At 44.1% G+C, this 12870-nt stretch overlaps 1 protein-coding gene across 5 annotated transcripts in view; it reads left to right on the top strand.

The window, feature by feature from the left end:
- Window positions 1–2160: 2160 nt before the first annotated feature.
- SESTD1 (SEC14 and spectrin domain containing 1) overlaps window positions 2161–12870 on the top strand; it is a 153914-nt gene continuing 143204 nt past the window's right edge. The window contains exon 1 of one of the 5 annotated variants that reach the window (XM_051848393.2): window positions 2161–2447. The gene's annotated coding sequence lies outside the window, so the exon portion shown is untranslated. Of the gene's footprint in view, window positions 2448–2684; window positions 2823–11264; window positions 11384–12870 lie in introns of those variants that run through there. The other 4 variants (XM_051848395.2, XM_051848396.2, XM_051848394.2 and 1 more) reach the window with 4 other exon arrangements.

The following is a 12870-nucleotide window of genomic DNA, read 5'->3' on the forward strand; positions in this document are numbered from 1 at the left end:
TGTTGGCAAATCTACTTGCCGCTGGGGCAGGCATTTGGCTAAGCAGTTAAGGTACTGGAGTGCCTGAATTTGAGTCCCAGCTCTGCTCCCTAGTCCAGCTTCCTGCTAATGCATACCCTGGGATGCAGCAGGTGATGGCTCAAAGACTTGAGTCCCTGCCACCCATGAGGGAGACTTCCTGGCTCCCCAGCCGTTGAGGGTATTTGGGGAGGTGGTGGGAGATTCCTTTCTGTCTGCAGTCTGCCCATCTCTTTATCTCTCTGCCTTTCACATAAATTGAAAAAGGAAAAGAAATAAATGAAAAGAAAATCTGGTTTCTTTAAAACTATTTGTTGGATGATGACTCCAACACTTCACTAACAGGAGAAGAGACCCTTCTTTGTGCTGAGTACCATGCTATGTTCTGGAGAGTGGAAAATGAATTAGACAAAATCTCTATCCCTTTAAGGAACACACAGCCTAGAGAGAAAGTGTTAAAGTGTTAAAGATTATCCTAGGGGCCAGCACTGTGGCGTAGTGGGTTAATCCACCGCCTGTGGTGCTGGCATCCCATATGGGCACTGGTTCAAGGTCTAGCTGCTCCACTTCTGATCCAGCTCTCTGTTAGGGCCTGGGAAAACAGTAGAAGATGGTCCAAGTGCTTGGGCGCCTGCACCCACATGGGAGACCTGGAAGAAGCTCCTGGCTTCGGATTGGCTGTGCCATTGTGGCCAACTGGGGAGTGACCCAGTGGATGGGAGACCTCGCTCTCTCTGCCTCTCCTTCTCTCTCTGTGTAACTCTGACTTTCAAATAAATAAATAATTCTTTAAAAAAAAGATGATCCTAGAGGACAAAGAGCTGTATGAAAGAGAAAAGAGTGTTTCCTTTTGGGGTGCGGGTGAACACGTGGCTATGGCAAAGTGGAGGGATATCAGGAAAGACTCCAGAGAGAAATGGAGCCTTGAAGGATAGCTGGAGCTCACGAGGCTGAACCAAGGATGGACTTCGGAGGCGGAGAATTCTGTAGGCAGAGAGGGAGCTTGCAGAATCTGTGGGCACCGCGTGGGCGTGGCGTTGGAGTAGCTGGCGAAGGAGCTGAGGAGCCCTGCGGATCAGATTATAAAACACTTCAGATTCTGTGGAAATGAGCTTGCACCTGCTTCCCCCTCAGAGGTGGAGAGCGTCCCAAGGATGCTAAAGAGAGAAGCATCACGCTGCCTCCGTGTTTTTGGAGCATTCTCCACCGGAGAACGGAAGCAGAACTTAACTTAGGAAGGCTTGATGTAAAAAGTGGCCAAGAGGTTAAAGTATGGGACAGACTGCTCCTCACGAAATTAAGAGGAAAGAGTCATCCTTGGGGTTTAACATCAGACGACCTCAGGAGGGAGAAGCTCGCTTGCCCAGCTGTTGGCGAGGTTTTATCCGGGTTAATTCGGTGAGATTTAAGGGAGTGGTAGAGTGGGTATCATGGAAGGCCTGGGATTGGGACCACATGGCTGTGATTTTCTGTGGATCAGCGGTGACTCGGCCGAGTTCAGGAAATGACATAAAAGTGATCTGTGCACTCAGAGGAGGAAGAGGTCTCTGAAGTTAGTCCATTTGGAGGAAAAAAACCCAAGGGCTGCTAACCATGGGGAAGTAGCCATGATCAGAAAGCCCCATTTGTGGCTTCCTTTCGGACTGTCCAATGGGAAGATCCTCAAAGCCCAGTCGATGTCCACACCGCAACCCTTTCCTCCCCGCCGCCTTCACCCGACTCAGCCACGCCGCAGCAGACCCCCTCTTCCTGGCACCTCCTGGCGCTGGGTACCTGGAAGCCAAGAATTCCAACAAAGTGAGGCTGAGGACGTTGGAATTCTGAAGCTGTCGGAGACCCTACACTCGAAGACACACGTAGCTCAGGATGAGGTCAGAGGAAGCAAATACCCTGCGAGGATGCCGGGCAGCGGGACCTTTCGTAAGCCCAGGGCTCCTGACCCCAGGACTCCTTCTACCACCCCCTCCCCCTCCCCCCGCCTCCCGCCACCTTCCCGGCCGGACGCTGGCCGCTCCGCGAGGGGTGGGGACCACCCGGAGCGTGGGCGCCCCCCCCCCACTCCCGCCCAGCCCCCAGCCGCCCGCCGGGCTCCCGCCCCGCCCCCTGTCCGCGCCGGGCGGGGTCGCCGCGCCGCAGCCGCCCGAGCGCGCGCGAGGTCGCGCGGACGCGGGTCTGGCCGCGGGTGCCGGGAGGTCGCCGGGCCACCCGCGCCGCCGCCGCCGCCGCCGCCCCCCGCCTGACGCACGGAGGGGCCGGGACGCGATTTGCGGCGAGTGACTGGAGCCGCCGCCACCCAGGCCCGCTCCGCCCCCCAGCCCGCCTTCCTCCCGCCTCGCCCTCCGCCTCCGCCCGCGCCTAGCCAGCGTCCCCGTGTCCTCCCCGAAGCCCCGGAGCCGCCGGCCGCCAGCGCCAGCGCCAGCACCGGCCAGGTGAGTGTGGCCCGCCTCGCGGCCGGGCGGCCCAGGCGGGAGGAGCGCGCAGGCCCGGCGGCCGGGCGGCGAGCGCGAGGCGGCGGGCCCGGCTTTCTTCGCCGGCGCGGGCCGCGGGGCGGCGGGGCCGCGCGCTGAGGGAGGGGCGCCTCCAGCCTGCCGGCCCCGCTGCCCTGCGGCCGCCCCCGCTCTCCGCCCGGCCGCCTCCGCAGACAAAGCGCCGGAGGTGGGAGCCCGCGGGCCGCCCCTGCTTCTTGCGCCTCCTGCCCGGGAGCGGCAGCGGCCCGCAGAGCCCGAGAGCCGGGGCTGCGCGCTTCTCCCCTCCTGAGCGCCCTTGTTCCTTTCGGGGTGAAAGGGACCCGAATCGTGCAACAGGTCTGGGCGTTAATCCTTATTTTCCAGCGGGTCTCGCCCTCCCGGCGTGCTGGGAGCAGACGCGGCGCCCGGCTGCGGGGCGAGTCCCCGCGTCCAGCGCCCGCGGCGGTTCCTTTGTGTGACCGGTGACCAGTCCTGCCCGGTGGGTGGGGGACACGGGCGCGAGGCCCCCCGGGCTGAGCCCAGGCTCCTGGATGCCTCCCTCGCCGCGTGGGGCTTGGCTTCCCCGGGCCTGCGGGAGGTTACCGGAGTCACAAAGGGGAGGGAGGGAATGGGTTGGCTGGGATCCATGGCTCTCTGTTTATTTTTGATATTTTAGGTAGCCTCGTGTTCGGAAAGAGCCGCAGCGTGGCCGGCTCCGGAGGGTGCGGGTGGGATTTCAGCGTGGGACGCAGGGGCTGGGCTGGGGGCTGCTGTGTGTGACAGCCCCGTGCAGCGTGCCCCGAGGGTTTTGACATGTCTCCCGGAGACCCAGACATCCCCAGAAGTTGGGAGTAACTGGATAGCAGCTGCTTGACAGGTCATCAGGTTAGGTGTGTGCCAGGCGTGCCCACCGCGCATCCCAGCGTGGCTTGGCAAGCCCTCAGAATATACACGGAGTACTCCGTGTGGGAAAATCTTCATCCATAAGGGGCTTTTTGTTGGCGTGGTCAGTCCTGATTTCTTGGTGTCAGAACCCACCAAAGAACAGTTCGTCTTTGTTTACATAGCCTGTGTCAGGCCTTACCTAGCTGCTTTCATGGGTGTGCTATTTTAGTATAACAATACTAAATAGAAGGAAGATACCTTCGTTTTTGCTTTGAGCAAGAAAATGCTTCTTTGTTCTAGAACCAGGAAGCCTTTAAACTTATTACTTTCTGTGGACAAAAGTTGGTGCCTGTCTTTACCCCATGACTACACTATGAAAGAATTCCCAAAGGACCTGGAAAGCATTACACAACTCTATTGATTGTTTTTATTTCTCAAATTCCAGGAAATCATTTTGCTGAATATTTATTCCAACATTCTAGACTAACCTAAAAATTCAGGCCTGCCCTTAGTAAGTTCCCCAACATTAGAAAAGTGAGTTGATCACATTTAAAGAGTTCGCAGAGTCCTTTCCTCTGGGCGTAGTGATTGGAAGGACTCATTGACAGACAGATTAGGATCTAGTCAAGTACCAGGAATCTATCAGCAGAGTGCAGGGGACAGAAAGAGAGGGGAGAAACTAACATCTACTTGGGTTTTAATTCATTGATGCTTAATAACTCTTTAAACAGGAGATCTTACTAATGAGGTATCTGAAAGCTAAATATTTGCTAATTAAAAAATAGAAAATATCACATGTGCACAGACTCCTTGAAAAGAGCATTTCTTTTGAAGAAGTAAAATTATACTACATCTGATTTGTAGGAAGTTTCTCTGAGAAGGTAGTGTTTACTTCTCTAAACATACTGTTCATCTGTGAAATATCTTACTTCAAAGAGCTTTTATAGCTGTTACAAGAAACAGGAGTGGCCTCTTGAGAAAAGCAGGGATATTCACTAATAAAAAGTAGCTTAAGCTTAAACTTCCATAATAGTTTTATTTGAGATATAATTTGGTGTGTCATAGAAGTCACTCTTCTAAAGCATACAGTTGGTGGTTTTCATATAGTCACAAGACGGTGCAAACATCAGCGCTAATTTAAGACCATTTTCATCACCCTGAAAAGAAACCTGTGTCCACTGGCTGCTGTTTCCTCTCCCCTGCACTTGGCAACCACTGATCTGTTTCTGTCTACGTGGTTTTGCCGGTTTCGGACATTTCATATAAATGGAATCATACAACATGTGACCCTTGCATCTTTCACTTAGCCTCATGCTTCCAGTGTCCATCGGTATTTTAGCATGGGTTGATGGTGCATTCCTTTTTAATGGCAGAATAATATTCCATGCTGTGCCTGTGCCACATTGTATCTACCCATTCATCAGTTGATGGACATTTGATTTTTCACTTTTTGGCTATTATGGATAATGTAAACACTCATTTACAAGTTCTTGTGTGGGTAGATATTTTCATTTGGGAATATACTGGGGTGTGGAGTTACTGTGTCTGTGGTTCCTCTAAGTTTTTGAGGAACTGCTAAACTGTTTTATGTTTTCACCAGCAATTCATGAGGGTTCCATTTTCTTTCCATCCTTACCAACACTTGTTACTGTTTGTCTTTTTTGGCAATAGCCATGTTAGTAGCTTTGAACTGGTATCCTGTGGTTTTCATTTACATTTCATCTTTTCATGTTCTTACAGGCCATTAGAATATATTTTTTGGAGAAATGTCTATTTCATTTATAATAGTTGCATTATTATTATTTTTACTTATTTGAAAGTAAGAATTACAGAGAAGGAGAGAGGGAGAGACAAAGAGAGAGATCTTCCATCCTCTGGTTCACTCCCCAGATGGCCTCAATGGCCAGGTCTGAGCCAGGCCTAAGCCAGGAGTGTCTTCCAAGTCTCTCATTTGGGTGCAGGGCCCCAAACGCTTGGGCCATCTTCCACTGCTTTTCCCAGGCCATTAGCAGGGACCTAGATCAGAAGTGGAACCAGAATTCAAACAACACCCATATGGGATGCTGGCGTGGCAGGCAGCAACCTTACCCCGCTATACCATGATGACAGCCCCATAATAGTTTACAAGTTTGTATTTTTTGCTTTATTTTGCTATTTAATATTTTGATTAATTCTGTAAGGTAGATTTATCCTTATTTTATTGCTAGGAAACCAAGGTGCAAAGAGATTCAGTGATTTGCGTGTACTTTTAGTCTTACAGTTAGTAAAAAGTAGGATCTGAACATGAACTCTGATCTCCTGCCTCTACCTCCTGCATTCTTTGCAGTTGATGAGGCGTGCAAAAGTTAAATTATGTTTGTGAATTTGCTTGGTTAATCAGTGACAACATGGGGAAAAAATAAAAAATCAAACCAAACAATAAAGAAGCAGTTGTCATGGCCATATATTCACCAGGTTTTGTCATACTTTTTCAAATCAGTAATTTTTTCCATTTGTAATAAGGTAGGAGTGATATCCACACTTCCGGTGGGGAAACAGAGTCAGAGTGGTATAAACCAGGAACATTTTCTTCGTTGCATAGGTGCGCCTAGAACTTAGTGTTCTCCTAGGCACACTGCACTTTCTGTGCCTCTGCAATCTCAATGTTCTCTGTTTTTCCATTAACTTATTCCCTTTGATGGTAAAATAATTGAAGAGTTTCATATTTTACATAAACATTAAGATTGTTGTGGATTAAAATGAATTAACTTTTATTTTTAAAGAGGACAGTTTGTCAGTTTCACTTCAGATACTGGATTTCTGAGGTGCTTATTTTGGTGTTAATGTATTTCTTTGTATGAGACATAACATTTATGTGAAATTCTCAACTCCACCAGAGAGGACCATATGCTATTAATTCATCTTTGCATTTCCATTGTCCACCATTGTGCCTGACCCATGGCAGGGACTCTAACCTTTGTTGAATGGGGACTTAATTAAAAAAATAAAAATTATATGCTATTATTTTTATAGTAAAAGCAGTATAAATTCCAGAAAAATAAAAATTTATCTTTGACATGACTTAAGAAATAATAAATTCCAAAAACTAAACTTTGACATAAAATTTTTTCTTAAATGTGACAGGGCTTTTTTTTTATTAAGTATTCATTTGAGAACAGATCAAGACAGAGAAAGAGAGGTTACCCCCCAAGTGCCTATAATAGCTGGAGTTGGTCTGGGCTGAACAGAGAAGTTAGGAACTCAGTCCAGGTCATGCCACGTAGGTGGCAAGAATCCAGGTATTTCAGCCATCAGTGCTGCTTCCTAGGGCCTGCATCAACAGGAAACTGGAGTTGGGAGCCTGAGTCAGGTCAGGTACCAAACACTGTAGGGGCTTAACTACCAGGTCCAGTGCCTGCCCCTAACTTAATTTAACGTTGTATTTTAACGAAAGGAATAACCGTTGTAATAGTCTCCAGGTACTTGGTAACTGGCACATGTTTGTTTTCCAAGTCTTTAGCACAGTAGTTCACACATAGCCGTTGCATCCCCAGTGTGTGCTAAATGAATGAATGACTAATGCATGAATAAAAGAATTAGTTTGTGCTATTTAAACAGCAGAGATACAGAAAATGATTATGTAGGCCCCGCTTTTTCACTTAAATTTTTAAATTGTCAAATCTGATGCATGTTAATTATAAAAGCTCAAATAATACATGGGTTTCTAAGTTAAAAGCGGAAAATCTCCCTTCCTTTCTTGTTTCCTCCCCCACTCTTTATTTCTAAGACCAGGCCCATCTCTGCTCAGCACTGTTAGCAGTTTGGCATTTGTACTCAAGTTCCTAACTTACCTCTTTGTGCTTGGATGTGTGAGTACAGATGTGCGTTTATGTATCCTACCGTGCATATATACATGTGTGTATCATCTTGATTTTTACAAATACAGTCCAGCTGCAGGTATTCCTTTTGTTTTTCACTTAATCATATTTAAAGTTTTGCATCTGTAAGCACAAAGGATAAGCATATTACATTTCCTTTTAGTTTGGTCTCCTTGCCTGGTATTGGTGTCAAGATTAAGCCAGCTTCCAAGGAAGAGTAGGAAACTTGGCTCTTTCGTTCTGTGCTCTGGAATGGTTGAAAATGTCTGTCCTGTAAATCACCCGACAACTGTGGGGGACAGATGAGATCTGAGATGGCCATTCTGATTTTTCCCATTTTTACTGTCAGTATTTGATGCTTGTTTTCTGTTACATTTTATGAGTAAGGTAAATGATTGAGTGAATGCATGCCGATGTGTATGAGCTTTTCTCTTAGACACGAGATCAAGCCCTACACTGCAGTTTACTGGGTGTATAGCCTTAGACAAGTTACTTACTTCTTTAATGTTCCATCTTCTCATCTAGAAAATGGCAGTAATTTCTGCTTTACAGGGGTCTTGACAGTGTTAAATGAGATGTGAATTAATAGGCGAAAAGGCTCAGTAGTCGCATCTAATAAAAATGAAAAAATTATAGTAATAAATCATAATATACTATACAAATATAAATTTATTTTCCTGGTTATTATAATTATGTTTTAGCCTAACAGGAACAAATTTAAGGAGATAGCATGGTGGACCTGGGGGTGATTTCTACTAATAAATGGGAAGGAACTACAAAACTTCCCAGGTCATTTAGAGTTTGATTTTGGTGGACAGTGCCATCAAAATACAGTCTTTTGAGGAAGGGTCATAGGGAAAAGTAATGGGATAAACAGACCTGGATTGATCTTGGATTATCACTTCTTAGCCTTGTGACTGTGGACAAGTTAATTTTTCTCAGTAAAATGGATAATAGCACATACTTTCTAGGGTGGTTAGGAGCAAAGAGATCAGTATAGTGCCTGACATAAACTAGAGATTCAGATAATTAATGAGTGCCCAAGAGTAACAAACAGGAGGTGTTGGGTTCTGCTATTTTGAGGCTGCTTGGTGTAGTGGAAAGAACAGTCAGCCCCAACTCAGAGTTTTTTTAGTCTGTTCTGTACTTACTTGCCATTGGCCTTGGATGAGTCAACTAACTACTCAGATTCTTCCATTTCCACACCTATAAGAAAGAGCCACAGAATTTATACTCACTGAGCACCTAACTTTGCATCTGCTTGGCAGTTTACAAACCTTTTCTCATTTAATTCTCTGAACAATCCCATCAGATAGAGATGATAGCCATTCCCCACTCTCCAGCCCCTCCCAGTTTTTTGTAGAGGCTGAGAACACAGGAACGCACGCACACACACACATACAGCAAGATAGAGTGTACAGTAGCACTCTCCACTCCACTAAACCAAGGACTCCTCTCCAATCCTGCAGAACCAGGGATTTAATCTGGTTCTCCAATAAGGGTGACAGGAACTCAATTACTTGAGCCATGACTGCTGCTCCCAGAATCTGCATTGACAGATGGAGTAAGGAAAGGAGCTGGGTATCGAAACCAGCACTCCAGTATGAGGTGTGGACATCTTAACTGCTAGGCAGAATGTCTGCCCTCATTTCCATTTTTAATAAATGAGAAAGCAAAAGTGTGGGACTTGTATCTTCCAAGGTTCATTTAGTGGGCCCCTTGCCCGTTAGTCTTGTTTGTGTTCTTTCACTCATTACAACTGTCCCCTCCTGAGGATGAAAGGGCAAGTCCCTGTGTGCAGGGAATACTAAATGAGGGACATGCTGTCAACTGAAATACTAAGTGTATTAAAAAACCCAACCAGTATAGTGTGAGTCTACTTATTTATTAATGATTTCCATTAATGAAATACAAATAGAGAATTGTTAATGTGTCCTAATGCCTTTGTTTAATAGGAATTTTAAGTTTTTTAGTATTTAGTGTTCATAATTTGATATGTAGATAATTTATTACTTACTCTTTGCTGTACGTCCAGTTTGACCAGATGAAGATACAAGGTTGCATGTGCATGTGTGTGTGTGTAAGAACTGCAAAGTACAATTTTCTGATAGTTTGGCATTTGCAAAAACTGCATATTCTTTGAAATAAGTAGAGAAGATCTGCATTATAATTCATTGACTTCTGGTGAACTTGCAGTCATTTAAAAAATGAACCTGCCCTTATCAGCTGGTTTCTAAAGAGCTATTGATTATATTTTTGAAAGATAGTAATATTGTCCTTTCCCTTAATAGGGCTTGCAAAAACTTTTGCTTATGAGATTCATTTTATCCAGTCAGATTCAGTAATATTGACTTGGTATTTTTGCAAACTTTGTGATAGGGAGGTGCAAAACAAAAAATGCTGTTGGGACACTACAAACTAAATTGGGATTCAGTACTATTACAGAAGGTTTAGGACTCCGCAGTAGAAATTCTCATGGTTAGGTTAGAGATTTTTTTTTTCATCAGAGTAGGCTTGAATTGCATCGGGTAAATTCTCACTGACATTGAAAGCTCTTTTGCAGAAGGCAAAACACCTTGGAGCTGTATATAAGAGAATAGATGTTTCTTGTCTTCAATGAATTTATAATCTAATTAGGGAGGCGATGAAGGAGGAAACCAAGTAAAAGGACAGAGGGCTCTTAAAGCTTGTGCCTGCTCTTTGTAAAATCAGTTTTACTGAACTGGGCTCTGGTCAGGGGCCATAGAACTCTCTTGAGGCATGCCCAACCCTTTGAAGGTTGCAAGTTGTGTGTATTGTGGTCATTATATGCAGTTCTTTTTGCCTTATAAAAATGACCATTCTCAGTACCAAGCATAGTTTCTTCTGAGTATTTTTCTCTTTATCTCTTGGATGGTAGATTGAGGTTTCCTCTTTGTGATGGCTACTAGAAAGCCACATCAAGATTCGTGGCCCACAGTGGAGCTGATAGATGGGTTTTATGTTGTACAGTTTTTAACCTTTTTCTTGTCGCCAATTTTTTTCTTCATTCTGTGCTTTTAGTTCATTAACTTTTTGTAGTCCATGTGTTCTTTTAAATGTCTTTATCCTGTTCAGAACAAAATTGAGTATAGAAATATAAATAAATGTACATGAAATCCAGAGAGGGACATGTCATAGTGAGCAGATAAATGTAATAGGGCCCAGATATGGCAAAGAGGTTTTCTTTCAGGGGCCAGCTTTGATGCATAGTGGTGACTGCTCGGAACACTGCACTGAGAGGTTGTTGGAGGCAACATCTGGCTTCAGTGAGAAAGGGTACTATGATTATTGAGTGGTGTTTGCTGTCATGGGTAGGAGTAATGATGACATGAATGCTTGTATTAGCTGTTCCTGCTGTAGATAAAATATACAGGATGCTAAATAGCACAGTAGGTGGGTGGCTTTTAAGTTTAGAGCTCAGGTTTGCAGGGAGAGATGTGGATTTGAGGAAAGAGCTGGTAACTGTGGGATTGGCAGTCAGACTGGTTCAGCTAAAATACAATGTCTGTAGTGTATTAAGGAAGAATAAGGTTGGAGTAAAAAGTGAAAAAGAGGGTTTGGGAAGCCTTAACAAGCAGATTGAGATTAGATTATGTCTTTTAATCCCCTAAATATTTTTTCTGAGTAAGCGCCATCATTATTTCCACAGTGTTTGTCTTAGTTCAGGTCCTTGTCATTCCAAGAGTTAATTATTTTTGAGTATATAATATATTCACATATTTCAAAATTTAAGAGGTATAAGAGGATAAAATAAAAGGTATAAGAGAAACACTTTTATTCCCATTCCTTAGCTGCTGAATTCTGTTGTCCAGAGTCAACCTGTGTTATCAGAGTGTTACATATTCTTCCAGAAATATTTTATGAATACATACATCTTTCCCATCCTTTCAGTACAAATGATTCTTTAATCCCTATGCAATACTGCTTCTTCCGTATCCTAACACTTCCTGCATATTACTTTTTTTATTTGTTAGAGGGTTTTATCTTTGACAGGCTTGCTTATGTTTTAAAATAAATTTTTTGCTTTGCAGCAATTTTAGATTTACAGGAAAGTTGGGAAAATAGTACAAAGATTTCGCATATACATCTCACCCAGCTTCAGTTCCCCTGACATCTTACTGAAGTACATTTTTCAAAACTAAGAAGCCAGCTTTGGTATGTTACTGTTAACCAAACTTTAGACTTTACTTGGATATCACCAATTTTTCATTCTCGTTGCTTGTTTTTCTATTCTGGGATCCACCCAGATTCTAGATTGCATTTAGTTGTCACATCTACTTGGACTCCTCTGACAGGTTCTCAGTCTTGTTTATGATGGCCTTGGCAGTTTTGAGTAGTTTTGGTCAGCTGTTTTATAGAATATCTCTCAATTTTTGTCTGGTGTTTTTCTCATGATTATGATGGGACTGCAGATGTTTGAAAGTAATACCATGAGGCTGAGTTGTCTTTCTCACCATATCACTCGGGGAGTGCCGATAATTTATGTGACATCACTGGTAATGTTAACTTAGATCGCTTGACTGCTGTGGTGTTTAGTGGGTTTCTCTGTTGTGTAGTTACTACTTTTCCCTTTTTATACTGTGTTTTGGAAGAGAGTCACTAATTTTAACATATCCTCAAAGTGAAAAGGAGAACTAAAAAATTTTTAAAAAGAAGTTTAGTATTCATTTAGGTAGATGTACCATTTATTTTATTGTAACTGTTCCTCTGTTGATACATATTTTGGTAGTTTAGTATCTTACAACAGTTAAGAAAACAAGCTTTAGAGCTATACTGCCTAAGTTCAAATCCTGGTACCATGCTAGCAATGAGACCTTGCGCTACTTTTACTTGGCCACTTAGTACCTCCATCTTTACAGTGAGGATGTTTATAGAAGCTGTCTCATAAGATTGTTGTGAAATTTTTCTTTCTTATGTTTTAAAAAATTTGTTGTTGGGAGTATTTATTGAACTATACTAAGTGCTAGGTAAGTGTTTGCTATTAAATTTTTATTATTAAAATTTTTTCATTACAATAATATTGTAGTCAATTCTTCTACATGTTATTTCACACCCAGTGGTGGAGGCAGGTGGCACAACTGTAAGATAATTCCTAGAAATGGGGTATTAAAGGTACTTGTGTAATTTTGATAGTTATTGACAAATTTACCCCCATGGAGGTTATATTTTGTACATTCACTAGGAACATATGAGAATACCTGTGTTTCTGTATTTGGTGAGCTATTAAGTTTATTTGATCTTTGCCAATTTATTGGTGTTTTCCTTTTATTATGAACTAATTTGGGCATCTTTTCACTGAGCCATATATGAGCTTAGATTTTGATGCTGTTTATTATGAATCCACTTGTGCTTCATCAGCTGACCGGGAAGTGATAAAGATGTTTGAGGAACATTACTACAGAAACCAGGTCTGAAAAGGGCTAGGGGCCAGCGCTGTGATCTAGTGGGTGAGGCCGCTTCCTGCAGTGCTGGCATTCCATATGGGCGCTGGTTTGAGTGCTGGCTGCTCCTTTTCTGATCCAGATCTCTGCTGTGGCCTGGGAAAGTAGTGGAAGGTAGCTCAAGTCCTTGGGCCCCTGCACTTGCATGGGAGACCTGGAAGGGGCATCTGGCTTTGGATCGGCGCAGCTCCAGCCAGTGCG

Source organism: Oryctolagus cuniculus, chromosome 3 (assembly GCF_964237555.1).
Source record: "Oryctolagus cuniculus chromosome 3, mOryCun1.1, whole genome shotgun sequence".
NCBI lineage: Eukaryota > Metazoa > Chordata > Mammalia > Lagomorpha > Leporidae > Oryctolagus > Oryctolagus cuniculus.